The following is a 15,007-nucleotide window of genomic DNA, read 5'->3' as shown; positions in this document are numbered from 1 at the left end:
TGACAGTGATTTTTTCCCCCATTTCTTTTAAGCAGGTCCTTGGGATTGTGTGATAACACCAATTCTGCTCAAATTGACAAGTGTTGGTTAAAATTACTATATGACTGAAAAACATTTTCAAATTACATAGTCTATAATTCTTCACTGTTTTATTTATTTATTATTTATTTATTTATTTTTACTGTGGAACAAATCCACAGTTAATATTTATTTATTTTTTAAATTTTATTATTGTTTAAAATATTACAGATGTCCCTTTTTCTCCCCAATGACCCATTCCACCCCGTTCCTTCCCCCTCCCCAGGCCCTCTCCCCACCACTGTCCGTGTCCTTGGGTTGTGCATAGATGCATATAAATTCTTTGGTTACTCTCTCCCCCTCCACCCACCCACCCTCCTCCATCCCTCTGACATTCGTCAGTCTCACCTATGCTTCCATCTCATTGAATCTATTCTGTTCATCAGTTTAGTAAGTTCTTTAGATTCCACATATAAGCGAGATCATGTGATATTTGTCTTTCGCTGCCTGGCTTATTTCACTTAGCATAATATTCTCCAGGTCCATCCATACTGTCCCAAAGGGTCCAAGATTCTTCTTTACAGCTGCATAGTATTCCATGGTGTGAATGTCCCACAGCTTTTTTATCCACTCATCTACTGATGGGCATTTGGGCTGTTTCCAGATCTTGGCTATTGTAAACTGTGCTATGAACATCGGGGTGCATATATCCTTTCTGATTAATGTTTCAGGATTCTTAGGATACATTCCTAGGAGTGGAATCACTGGGTCAAACGGCAGCTCCATTTTTAATTTTTTGAGGAACCTCCATATTGTTTTCCATAGTGGCTGCCCCAGTCTGCATTCCCACGAGGAGTACTAGGGTTCCCCTTTCTCCACACCCTCTCCAGCACATGTTGTTTGTTGATTTGTTGATGGCAGCCATTCTGACAGGTGTGAAGTGATACCTCATTGTGGTTTTAATTTGCATCTCTCTGCTGATTAGTGACATCGAGCATTTTCTCATGTGTCTCTTGGCCATCCGTATGTCCTCTTAGGAGAAGTGTCTATTCAGGTCCTTTGCCCATTTCTTAATTGGGTTGTTTGTCTTTCTCTTGCTGAGTGCTATGAGTTCTTCATACACTTTGGAAATTAACCCTTTATCAGATTCATCCTTGGCAAATACGTTTTCCCAGACCGTGGGGTTCCTTTGTATTTTGAGGCTGTTTTCTTTTGCTGTGCAGAAGCTTTTTAGTTTGATGTAGTCCCATATGTTTATTTTTTCCTTTGTTTCTCTTGCCCTAGGAGATGTATCAGTGAAAAGTCCACTACATGGGATGTCTGTGACTTTACTGCCTATGTTTTCTTCCAGGATTTTTATGGTTTCATGACTTACATTTAAGTCTTTTACCCATTTTGAGTTTATTTTTGTGTATGGTGAAAGCTGGTGGTCTAGTTTCATTCTTTTGCATGTATCTGTCCAATTTTCCCAGCACCACTTATTGAAGAGACTGTCTTTACTCCATTGGATACTCTTGCCTCCTTTGTCAAATATTAACTGACCATAATGGCGTGGGTCTATTTCTGGGGTCTTTGTTCTGTTCCATTGATCTATATGCCTGTTGTACCAATACCAGGCCGTTTTGATTACAGTGGCTTTGTAATATAGTTTGAAGCCTGGTAATGTGATCCCTCCCACTCTGTTATTTTTTCTCAAGATGGCTGTAGCTATTCGGGGTCTTTTTTGGTTCCATATAAATGTTCAAAATGTTTGTTTTAGGTCTGTGAAATATGCTGTTGGTATTTTCATAGGAATTGCGTTAAATTTATAAATTGCTTTGGGTAGTATAGACATTTTAATGATATTAATTCTTCCAATCCATGAGCATGGTATCTTCTTCCACTTGTTTAAATCTTCCTCTGTTTCTTTTTTCAGTGTCATATAGTTTTCTGAGTACCATTCTTTTACATCCTTGGTTAAGTTTATTCCTAGTTATCTTATTTTTTTAGTTGCAATGGTAAATGGTATTGCTTTTTTAGTTTCTCTCTCTGAAAGTTCACTGTTGGTGTATAAGAATGCCATTGATTTCTGGATGTTGATTTTGTATCCAGCTACCTTGCCAAATTCGTTTATCAAATCCAGTAGTACTTTGATGGAGTCTTTAGGGTTTTCTATGTACAGTATCATGTCATCTGCAAATAATGACAGTTTTACTTCCTCTTTTCCAATTTGGATACTTTTTATGTTTTCTTCCTGTCTGATGGCTATGGCGAGGACTTCCAGTACTATGTTGAATAAGAGTGGTGAAAGTGGACATCCCTGTCTTGTTCCGGTTTTTAATGGAAATGGTTTTAGTTTTTGCCCATTGAGTATGATGTTGGCTGTAGGTCTGTCGTATATGGCCTTTATTATGTTGAGATATCCCTCTATTCCCACTTTGCTGAGAGTTTTTATCACAAATAGGTGCTGGATTTTGTCGAATGCTTTTTCTGCGTCTATTGATATGATCATATGATTTTTGTACTTCATTTTATGTGATGTATCACATTTATTGATTTGCGGATGTTGTACCAGCCTTGCATCCCTAGAATAAATCCCACTTGGTCATGATGTATGATCTTTTTAATGGATTGCTGGATCCGGTTTGCTAGTATTTTAGTGAGGATTTTAGCATCTATATTCATCAGGGATATTGGCCTGTAATTTTCTTTCTTTGTACTGTCTTTATCTGGTTTGGGGATTAGGGTGATGCTGGCCTCATAAAAAGTTTCGGAGTTTTCCCTCCTCTTGAATTTTCTGGAATAGTTTCAATAGAATAGTTGTTAATTCTTCTTTGAATGTTTGGTAAAACTCGCCTGTAAATCCATCTGGTCCAGGACTTTTGTTTGCTGGGAGTTTTTTGATTATTGCTTCAATTTCATTAGTTGTTATTGGCCTATTCAGGTTTTCTGCCTCTTCTTGATTCAGCTTTGGAAGGTTGAATGCTTCTAGGAATTTGTCCATTTCCCCTATGTTGTCCAATTTGTTGGCATATAGTTGCTCATAATATTTTCTTACAATCCTTTGTATTTCTGTTGGATCAGTTGTTATATCGCCTCTTTCATTTCTGATTTTATTTGGGTCCTCTCTCTTTGTTTCTTCGTGAGTCTGGCTAAAGGTGCATCAATCTTATTTACCTTTTCAAAGAACAGCTCTTCGTTTCATTGATTTTTTGTATTTTTTTTTCAGTCTCTATGTCATTAATCTCTGCTCTGATTTTTATTATTTCTTTCCTTCTACTTCCTTGGGGCTTTTCTTGCTGTTCTCGTTCTAATTCTTTTAGTTGTTGTGTTAGATGGTTCATTAGATCTTGTTTCTTGAGATAGACCTGTAATGCTATGAATTTTCCTCTCAGGACTGCTTTCGCCATGTCCCATAGGTTTTGGGTTGTTATCTGTTCATTTTCGTTACTTTCCATGAAGTGTTTGATTTCTTCCTTGATCTCCTTGGTAACCCATTCATTGTTTAATAACATGCTATTTAGCCTCCATGTGTTTGAATATTTTTTAGTTTTTTTATAGTGGTTGATTTCTAGTTTCATGGCATTGTGATCTGAGAAGATGCTTGATATGATTTCAGTCTTCTTGTATTTGTAGAGACTTGCCTTGTGCCCCAACATGTGGTCTATTTTTGAGAATGTTCCATGTGCACTTGAGAAGAATGTGTATTCTGCTGCTTTGGGGTGAAATGTTCTGTAAATGTCAATTAAACCCATTAGGACTAGTGATTCATTTAAGGTCTGTGTTTCCCTGTTGATTTTTTGTCTTGATGATCTGTCCTGTGCTGACAGTGGGGTGTTAATGTCCCCCACTATGGTTGTGTTGCTGTCAATCTCCCCTTTGAAGTCCCCCAAGAAATTTTTTATATATTTAGTGCTCCTGTATTGGGTGCATAAATGTTCATAAGGGTTATTTCCTCCTGTTGGGTTAATCCCTTTAGTGATATGTAGTGACCATCTTTGTCTCTTGTTATTTTGAAATCTGTTATGTCAGAAATAAGAATTGCTACTCCAGCTTTCTTTTCCTTTCCATTTGCATGGAATATTTTACTCCATCCCTTCACTTTTAGCCTGTGTGAGTCTTTTGCTCTCAAGGGTCTCTTGTAGACCGCATATATTTGGGTCCTGTTTTCTTATCCATTCAGCTACCCTTTGTCTTTTGATTGGCCCATTTATTCCATTTACATTTAAGGTTACCATTGATATCAACTTATTTAATGCCATTTTCCCCCTTTATGCTGATATACCTTTCTCTCACTATTCTTTCTTTTTCTTAAAGCAGTCCTTTTAGCATTTCTTGCAATGCTGGTTTGGTGGTACTGAACTCCTTTAGCCTTTTTTTGTCTGGGAAGCTTTTTATTTCACCTGCAAATTTAAATGATAGCCTTGCTGGATAAAACAATCTTGGTTGCATGTTCTTGCTTTTCATTACTTGCAGAACTTCATGCCACTCCCTTCTGGCCTGAAGAGTCTCTGTTGAGAAATCAGCTGTCAGCCTTATGGGGGTTCCCTTGTAGGTCACTGCTTGTCTCTCTCTTGCAGCCCTTAATATTTTCTTTGTCCTTGACATTTGCCATTTTAATTATGATGTGTCTTGGAGTAGGTCTCTTTGGGTCCCTCTTGTTTGGAACCCTCTGTGCTTCCTGAACTTGTGTGGCTTTCTCCTTCGCCAGCCTAGGGAAGTTTTCTATAATTACTTCTTCCACCAAGTTCTCTATCCCTTGCTCTCTTTCCTCCCCCTCTGGCACTCCTATAATGCGAATGTTGTTTCGCTTCATGTTGTCCCAAAGTTCCCTTAGACTGTCCTCATGCTTTTTAAGTGTTTTTTTTTTTGCTGTTCTGTGTGATTTTTTCTACCTTGTCTTCTAAGTCACTTATTCTATCCTCTGCTTCATCGAGCCTGCTTTTAATTCCTTCCAGTGCATTCTTGATATCAGATACAGCATTCTTTATCTCTGAGTTTTATTTATGGTATGTATCTCTTTTTTCATGTTTTCACTAAGGTTCTTGATCTTATCATCTAGTGTCTTAAGTTCCTTGAACATCTTCATCATCCATCCTCTAAACTCCATTTCTGATAACTTGCTTAACTCCATCTCATCAATGTCTTTTTGTGGTGATGTTTCTTTTTCTTTAATTTGGGGGTTGTTTCTTTGTCTCCCTATTTTGGTAGGTCTTAGAGTTTGTATCTATATATTAGATATATTTGCTGTCTCCCAGTCTTGTGGGATGGGATTTTGTCTTGTGGGTCCAGTGGAGCCCAGAGGTGTGTTTTCCTTACACCTCTTAGCTCTTTGCTCTAGGTGTGTCCCTCTTATGGGTGCCCCTTTTGTGGTTTCTTTATGTTCTCCTGTTGTGGTTGGGTCTAGATTGTTGTTGATCAGTCCTTGGGAGGACCCTCCTCTTAGGTTGGCTGTTTCTCAGCCCCAACCTCAACGTGTAAGCTGTTGTATGGGTGCTGGCAAGGCAGGACAATACACAACTAAACTGCCAGGAAACAAGAGGTATCTTACAAAATATCTTGACAGTCACAATGAAAACAACCCATGTGAAAATAGAACTGGGAGAGTGAAGGGAGAACACACACACACACACACACACAAAAGAATGCTTAAAATGAAAGAGAGAGAGAAAAGTAACACTTAGAGAGATATGTATATTGTTAATAGTGGTGAAAACTTAGAAAATAATAATAAGCTAAAATGTAAAAAATAGAGAAGCTACTGGGAGATAACAGAAGCAGAGAAAAGATTCTGAAAGAAGGGCCAGCAAAAAATTAAGGGAGAGAATAGGAATAGGCTAATAGTTGAAAACGAGAAAACAAAAATACAATAAAGAGAATAAGAGAAACTAACAATCAGGAAGACGGAAGGGAACATAATGAAAGAATGAAAGAAAAGTGGAAAAAGAAAAAGAAGAAAAAAGTTATGCCAATGGATTGAGAGGGGAGAGAGAGATAATAGCCCAGGCAGGCAGGGAGTCTGGTAAGAGATTTGGGGGAAAATAAAGAGGAGAGCAGTAAACTTGGTTATAATGATAAAATCCCAGTTGTTAAGCAGGGATATCAAAAAAGTCTTGATAGTAGAAGCAAGGATAAAACGAAACAAAACAAATAACCAAAACAAAACCAAAAACAAGCTAAGCAAGACAAAATTCTTTTATAAAAAACAGAAAAAAAAAAATTTAGTTAAAAAAATGTTTAAAAAAAATTTTTAAGATTATTATAATATTTTAAAAAAAGACGAAAAACCAAATTTTCTCCCCTTTCTCTTCTTCCTAAGGAAAAAAGAGAAAAAATAAACCCACAAACAAAAAAACAAAAAAAAAAAACCAACAAAACAAAAAAACAGCAGTAAAAAAGGTAGTCAATCAGGTGGGTTTCTTCTGGGCCACTTATGTTGTCTGCGGCTCACTGTTTTTTGTGATTTCAGTTCTCCTGGGAGGTGCTTGTGTATCACCCACTGTGAGGAGCCGTCCAGGCTTGGCTCTGGTGTCCTTAGGTGGATGGTTGATCTGAGTCTCTCCATGGGCCACCTCCTCTTGTCAGCTGTTTTGCAGCCTTGTGGTTGCCTGGTCTTGCTCCAGAGTCTTCTGTAGAGTCTTTAGGGTGCAGGGTGGCTAGTGTAGCCCAGGGTGTCACTCCCCTTAGAGGTGTCGCTGTCAGGCGCTCACTGTGGGGACATTAGTCTCTGCTCCACCGCCAGCTCCTCAGTCCCTACCCTGTCCTCTGATTCTTGTTCCCCAGGCTCTGTCCTGCTGCAGCTTCAGATTGATTTCCGCCTGTTGCCTCTTCTGTCTGGGCCGTTTCAGCAGCCTGGGCTCAGTGGGTTCGATTAAGAACACATTCCAGTGAGCCCTTTGCCTGCCCAGCCCCCAGCAGGGGTTTCAGCGTTTCCTCCAGCCCCCACACAACAGTCCCCCAGAGCCTTATTCTTGTACAGTCACCCTGTGAGCTGCTCTCCTTCCCCCTCACGACTGTGCCCTGCGGGGTGTCTGGGGCCTCAGTGAGCGGACCGCCCCTTTCTTGTTGGGGGCGGGGCTCCCGGCTGCAGGAGAGGCCGGCGGGCTCCGCCCCTCCCTGCTCAGCTCTGGTTGGCTGGTGGCACCAGGCCCGCCCCTCAGACCCTCTACTGTGCAGACCCCAGTCCCAGCCTCCGCTGGTCTGTCCTCGCAGTGCACGCGGGGAAGGTGGGAGTCAGTTCCGGGATCAGACTCACAAACGCACAAAGCAACACACAGGCAGAGAGTCCGCCCTGCAAGGTCCCACCGCCCTCGCTCCAAGGCCCCCAGCGGGAGGGGACCCAAAGTCAGCTCCACGCAGCTCCCTGCCCCGCTGGTTTCAGAAAGCTGGGGCGGCTCCACGCGCCACCATGGGCCCCTCAGCAGGTCACAGATCCCAGCCTCTCCCACTGGGAGCTCAGGGCGGGAGGACACCCTCAGGGCTGGTCACGGGTCCCAGCCTCTCTGCACTGGAAGCTCAGGGCGGGAGGACACCCTCAGGGCTGGTCACGGGTCCCAGCCTCTCTGCACTGGAAGCTCAGGGCGGGAGGACACCCTCAGGGCTGGTCACGGGTCCCAGCCTCTCCCACTGGGAGCTCAGGGCGGGAGGACACCCTCAGGGCTGCTCACAGATCCCAGCCTCTCTCACTGGGAGCTCAGGGCGGGAGGACACCCTCAGGGCCGGTCACAGATCCCAGCCTCTCCCACTGGGAGCTCAGGGCTGGAGGACACCCTCAGGGCTGCTCATGGGTCCCAGCCTCTCTCACCGGGAGCTCAGGGCGGGTGGACACCCTCAGGGCCGGTCACAGATCCCAGCCTCTCCCACTGGGAGCTCAGGATGGGAGGACACCCTCAGGGCCGGTCACAGATCCCAGCCTCTCTCACTGGGAGCTCAGGGCGGGAGGACACCCTCAGGGCTGGTCACAGAGCCCAGCCTCTCTCACTGGGAGCTCAGGGCGGGAGGACACCCTCAGGGCTGGTCACAGAGCCCAGCCTCTCGGTACCGGGAGCTCAGGGCGGGAGGGCTCCTCCCCTCCCCCCCCGCCACGCAGATTCAGCGCTTTCTGGGGCTCAACACGATGCCCCACAGGGACGCAGAGGGTCCCCGTGTGAGCCTGCTCAGCGCAGTCCTCTGGTCCCTCGCCACTTGGGTGCCACAGACCTTGGAACAGCCTTCCCTATGGTTGGCACCCCGAGCATTAGACGCCGGTCGCAGCTGCCACTGGAGTCTCTGTTTCCCAGGAAGGCGCCGGCCGCCCTCAGAGACACTGTTTCCCGGGAAGGCGCCGGCCGCCGTCGGAGGCCCTGTTTCCCAGGAAGGCGCCGGCCGCCGTCGGAGGCTCTGTTTCCCGGGAAGGCGCCGTCCGCCGTCGGAGGCTCTGTTTCCTAGGAAGGCGCCGGCCGCCATTAGAGGCTCTGTTTCCCGGGAAGGCGCCAGCCGCCGTCGGAGGCCCTGTTTCCCGGGAAGGCGCCGGCCGCCCTCAGAGACACTGTTTCCCGGGAAGGCGCCGGCCGCCATCGGAGGCTCTGTTTCCCGGGAAGGCGCCGGCCGCCATCGGAGGCCCTGTTTCCCAGGAAGGCGCCGGCCGCCATTAGAGGCTCTGTTTCCCGGGAAGGCGCCAGCCGCCGTCGGAGGCCCTGTTTCCCGGGAAGGCGCCGGCCGCCCTCAGAGACACTGTTTCCCGGGAAGGCGCCGGCCGCCATCGGAGGCTCTGTTTCCCGGGAAGGCGCCGGCCGCCATCGGAGGCCCTGTTTCCCAGGAAGGCGCCGGCCGCCATCAGAGGCTCTGTTTCCCAGAAAGGCGCCGGCCCCTCCGGGACTCCCCGCTCCCTGGGGTCCCTCTGCCCTGTGCGCGGGGCGCTCCTTCCCCTCTCTGCTCCGGGTGTGGGGTCCCCGCTTTTGGAGGCTGGTCTGCACTCCCGAGGGGAGGGAGCCCTGCAGCCTCCAGGCCTCGGGCTCGGAGCCCAGCACAGGCTTCAGGGGGACTCCCCCTTCCTGCGCCCCCTCCTCTTACTGGACTCTCTGATGTTTCCTCAGTGCTCCCCACTCGCACTTTGTCCACTCAGGTGTGTTTCTCTATTTTTTTCAAGCTGGTTACGTAGGACTTTAGGAGGAAATCGAGTCCGTGGCTGGGAGCGGGGGTGCTGCTTCTCACAGGGCCGCCAGCTTCCCTCCCCCCACAGTTAATACTTTCCTTCACTGTTTTAGAAGTGTCGGGCTTGGTTCTGAATTAATAGCACTTAACTAGCTGATTCTCAAAACATTTGCTCATTCAGTTATAGGAAAGAAACATCATAATATTCAAACATTAAATGAGCATTGAATTTTTAAAATTTTGCTTTTGGATTACTTAAGTTTTAAAAATGTGGGTTAAGATATTTTTTCAAACAAGGAATTGAACCAACCACCTTTCAGTGCATGGGGCAACATTCAACCAATTGAGCCACACTGACCGGGGCTCCTTTGCCTGTTTTTGAATCAGGTTGTTTTCTTGCTGAGTTTCGTTCTCTAGATAGTGTGGATATTAATTCCTTATCAGATAATATGATTGGCAAATATTTTCCTCCATTCTGTGGGCTGGCTTCTACCCTTTTGATAGTGTCTTTTTGATGCATAAACTTTAAATTTTAAGAAGTTTATTAGGGAGGTCTTAGGGGAGGTCCCAGGGAAATATCTCATTATAATATTCAGCAGCTTTCCAGGTGTGTCCTTTCAGGATTGTGGTCGCCACTGATGGACTGGTCGGCACCGGGGCAGGGGGCAACATTGAATGTAGCTGGTCCTGAGGTCAGCTGTGGCTGCTTTGGTTGCTTTTCTGGACCTGGAGCTAAAACACAACTGAGGCCTAAATGTCATCTCTAGGGAGGAAAAATCAGGGGGTCCAAACCACATGACCGCTGATATGCTAGGGGAGGAAAGGCCACCCTAGCGGCGAGGTCCCACCCTACAATTGTCCTTTGCTAGGCATCCAGGACTTTCCATCCTGGTGACCTTCTGTACCTGCCCCACGGTCCTTGCTCTGCTCAAGTCTGTCACATCCCCACTCAAGGCTCTGAATTCTCTCAGTCGGCCTTCCTCTTAATAAACACCTTCTACTCTATGGATGAGAGAAAGAGAAAGGGAGGGAGGGAGGGAGGGAGGGAGGGAGGGAGGGAGGGAGGGAGGGAGGGAGGGAGGGAGGGAGACAGAGAGAGAGAGAGAGAGATTGGGTACATTCAAACCTGTGAAAATTATTTTTTGAGTTTATTTGAGCCAAATTGTCGACAATTGCTGGGGAGCCAAAATCTCAACAGATTGAAATAAGGCTCCGGAGATGGGAGTTTTGCACATTGTTTTTTACATTATAATCAAAGGAAAAGATCCAAGAGGGTTACATGAAATCCTTGGGTGATAGATTAGGGAGGTGGGAGAAAAAAAAAAAAAAAGAAGTTCATTAGTCTTACATTGACGTCCTTGATCCATTTTGAGTTAATTTTTTTAAATTTTATGTTAGGTAAGGGTCCAACTTCATTCTTTAGCATGTGGATATTCAGTTTTCCCAGCACCATTTGTTGCAAAGACTGTTCTTTCCCCCATTGAAAGGTCTTGGAGCCCTTGTCAAAAATCATTTGACAATATATGCAAGGGCTTATTTCTGGCTTCTCTATTCTGTTCCATTGTTCTATATGCCAATACCACACTGTTTCGGTTACGGTAGCATTGTAAGACATTTTGAAGCCAGGAAGAGTGAGTCCTCCAGTTTTGTTTTTCTCTTTCAAGATTGACTATTTGGGATCCGTTGATATTCCATATGAATTTTAGGATTAATTTTTCTATTTCTGCAAAAACCATCATTGGGGTTTCTATAGGTATTGCATTGATTCTGCAGATCTCCTTAGGTAATATTGACATTTTAGCAATATTAAGTGTTCCACTTCATGAACATGAGATGTGTTTTCATTTATTTATGTCTTCTTTAATTTCAGCAATTTTTGTAGTGTTGTGTGTTTTTTAATTCTCACCTGAGAATATGTTTATTGATTTTGGGGGGGGACATCTATCGGTTGCCTCCTATATGCACCCCAACCAGGGATCAAACCCACAACCTGGGTATGTGCCCCGACTGGGAATCAAACCCACAACCCTCAGGTGCACAAGACAACACTCTAATCCACTGAGCCACACTGGCCAGGGCAATTTTTGTAGTTTTTGCTGAGTCTTTCACCTCCTTGGTTAATTACTAAGTATAAGTACTTTATTATGTGCCATTGTAAATAGAATGTTTTTGTAATCTCCTCAGATTGTTCATTGTTAGGGTATAGAAGTGAAATATTTTGCGTTGACTTTGTATCCTGCTACCTTGCTGAATTCATTTCTTCTAACAGTTTTAATGGAATTCTTAGTTTTCTACATATATCATCTGTAAACAGGTCATTTTATTTCTTCCTTTCCAATTTAGATTCATTTCTTTTTCTTGCCTAATTGCTCTGGCTAGAACTCCCAGTACTATGTTAAATAGAAGTGATTAAAGTGGGCATCCCTGCCTTGTTACTGATCTTATATGAAGTGTTTTCAGTCTTTCAATATTGAGTATGATGTTCAAGGCATTTTTTATATATGGCTTTTATTACCTTCTCTTCCTAGTTTGTTGTTTTTATCATGAAAGGTATGGAATTTTGTTAAATGCTTTCTCTGTGTCGATTGAAATAATTATGTACTCCCCCCCCCCCAGTCTGTTGATGTGGTGTATTACATTGATTGGTTTTCCTGCCTTGAACCATCCTTGCATTCCAGAAATAAATCCCACTTAATCATGGTATATCATCTTTTTAATGTGCTGCCAAATTTTGTTGTGTTCTGTTCTGTTGCATCAGTGTTAATAAGGCGTATTGACCTGTCGTTTTCTTGTTGTTTATTTTTTTGGCTTTAATATCAGGGTAATGCTGGCCTCACAGACAGTTAGGAAGCGTTCCCTCCTATTTTTTCTGAAAAAGCGGAGAAGGATTGGTATTGGCTCTTATTTAAATATTTGGTCAAGCCCTAGCTGGTGTGCTCAGTGGTTAGAGCATTGGCCCGTGCACCAAAGGGTCCAGGGTTGATTCCGGGTCAAGTACATGTCCCTCGGTTACAGGTTTGATCCCCAGCCCCGCTTGGGGTGCAAGCGGGAGGGCAACCAATGTGTGTCTCTCATATCAAGGTTTCTCTCTCTCTCAACCCCCTCCCTCCCCCTCCATCCCCTCCCTTCCACTCTCTAAGAAGCGTTGAAAAAATAGGTGATGATGATATAGATGATAGATGATAGATGATGATAGATAGATAGACGATAGATAAGTAAATAAATATTTGGTCAAATTCATTGGTGAAGCCATCAGGGCCAGGGCTATTCTTTGTTGGGAGATTGGTGTGTGTTTTTTATTACTGATTCAGTCTTGTTACTAATTATAGGTCTGTTCAGATTTTGTATTTCTTTATGATTTAGTCTTGGTAGATTTTGTGTTCCTAGGAATTTGCCCATTTCATGTAGGTTATCCAATTTGGCATGTAATTGTTGATAGTATTCTTACAGTCTTTATTTCTGTAGAATTGGTAGCAATGTCCCCTCTTTTATTTCTGATTATAATTTGAGTCTTCTCTCTTTTTACCTAGTCTGGCTAAAGATTTGTCAATTTTGTTGATTTTCAAAGAACAACTTTCAGTTTCATTGATTTTTCTTGACTTTTCTATTTTCTATTTTCTTGATCTCTGTGCTGATCTTTATTATTTCCTTCTGCTACTTTTGGATTCAGTTTGTTCTTTTTCTAGTTCCTCAAGTTATAAAATTTGGTTTACAATTGATATCTTTAAGATTTTTTACTGACTTTTAGGGAGAGGGAGAGAAACGTTGATGTGAGAGGAAACATTGATTAGCTGCCTCCTGCACACTTCCTACTGGGGATCGAACCCGGGTTGGGCATGTGCCCTGACCAGGAATCGAGCTGGCGACCTTTCAGAGCATGGGACTATGCCCAGTCAGCTGAGCCACACTGGGCAGGGCTAATATCTTTCTTTTTAAATGTAAACATTTAAAACTATAAATTTCCCCTTTCGCACTGCTTTTGCTGTGTCATGTTTTGGTTGTTTTCATTTTCATTCACCTCTTAAGTATTTCTGATTTCCCTTGTGATTTCTTCTTTGATCCATTGCTTGTTTAAAAATGTTAATTTCCACAATTGTATGAATTTCCTAGTTGTATTTTTGTTACTGATTTCTAACTTTACTCTGTTATGGTCAGAGAAGATACTTTGTGTAACTGTCTTTTAAAATCTGCTGACTTAATTTGCGGCCTAACACCTGCTCTATCCTGGAAAGTGTCCATATGCACGGAGGAGAATGTGTCTTCTGTTGTTAGGTAATGTGTGACAGCTGTCACTTTGCAGGGATAAATTCTGAGAACTGCCCCGTTAGGTGATTCATCGTTGCGCGAACATCACAGAGCAGCACCTGCACGGACCGAGACAGTGCAGCCCGCTGCTCCCGGTCTGAGGCTGCACAGCACGTTACCGCACTGAGTGCTGCAGGACCGGAAACACAATGGGAAGTATTTATGTATCTAAACAGAAAAAGTAGAGTAAAAATAAGGTGTAAATGATGAAGTGTGGGCTCACATGCCTTGAATGGGCAAGGGAAGGGCTGTGGAGGGAGGTGCTGTTGGAGGAAGAGTAGATGTGAGGAGAGAAGAGAAGGGGAGCTCAGAGAGCAAGACACCCAGAGGTGGAACTTGAGAAAATAAACGGGAGGGGAGGGGAGGGGAGGGGAGGGGAGGGGAGGGGAGGGGAGGGGAGGGGAGGGGAGGGGAGGGGAGGGGAGGGGAGGGGAGGGGAGGGACCGGGAAATGAGTTTGCCAGCATGTGTCCCTGTTGCGCAGGGAAGCAGGGACCGGGGTGGGAGTGCGGGTCCCCCCTCCCCAGCCCTGTGGCCTTGCTCCCTCACCAGCTGGGGCCCCAGCCGGGACCCTCATCTAATTAAACTGCCCAGAGCTTAGCAGTAAATTCAACATTAGTCAGGTCCAGCTTCCCTTTCAACGCTGCAAACAAACTTCTTGCTTATGATCCTTCGTAATCTCACGGGCCTCTGGTGTGTGTGGCCTGAGGCTGGGGCGCGGGGCGCAGGGCAGGTCCAGCTCCTCAGCGCGGAGCCCTGCCTCCTTCACTGTCCGGGGCGGTTCCATCGTAGGGAGTGGGATCGCCTACTGTTGGAGAACCATTTCTCCATATATTTTGATGTCTGTCATGTGAGTAAATGACATGCTGTGTTGGCCCTTTACGGTCTTGTCTCTCATAACCTCTGCTTTAGTCTTGTTGCCTAGTGTCGGGTAACTGGCCCTGCTTCCTTTTGGTTACTCTCCCCGGGGTATCTTTTTCCATCCTTTCACTTTCAACCTGTTTGTGTCTGGAGAGCAAGTCTCTTGTACAGAGCATCGGGTTCAGTCATGTTTTTATCCATTCTGCCTACCTCTGTCTCTTGATTGTAAAATTTAATCCATTTCTATTGAAATTACTGATGAGGGACTTGTCCTTGTGCCTGGTGGCTTTTTTGTCTCCCATTCCTGTCTTTCTATTTAGTTGATTTTTTTGTAGTGAAATGTTTAAATTTCTTCCTTTTGTGTATTCTCTAGTTATTTTTGTGTGTGGTTACCATGGGGATTATATTTAATATCCTAAAATTACAACACTAATTTGGATTTATACCATCTTAACATAAAAGCTCTGATCCCTTACATCCCTTTCATTGTTGATGTCACAGAATCACCTCATACTGTGTACCCAGAACTTAATTGATCATTTTTAAGTTCATCAATCTTTTAAATTGTGTAGAAAACAAGATTTAGATTTACAAATCAAAGTTGCTGCAATACCTTTTACACTAATTTTTTTTCCTTAAATGTATAGCTCCTAAGTCATGTAGAAACCAGACAGTTCTGTTACCAACCACTGTTGACGATGCCAACTCTTGCA

Source organism: Miniopterus natalensis, chromosome 3 (assembly GCF_054644295.1).
Source record: "Miniopterus natalensis isolate mMinNat1 chromosome 3, mMinNat1.hap1, whole genome shotgun sequence".
Taxonomy (NCBI): Eukaryota; Metazoa; Chordata; class Mammalia; order Chiroptera; family Miniopteridae; genus Miniopterus; species Miniopterus natalensis.
Note: the sequence above shows the minus strand (reverse complement) of the source record.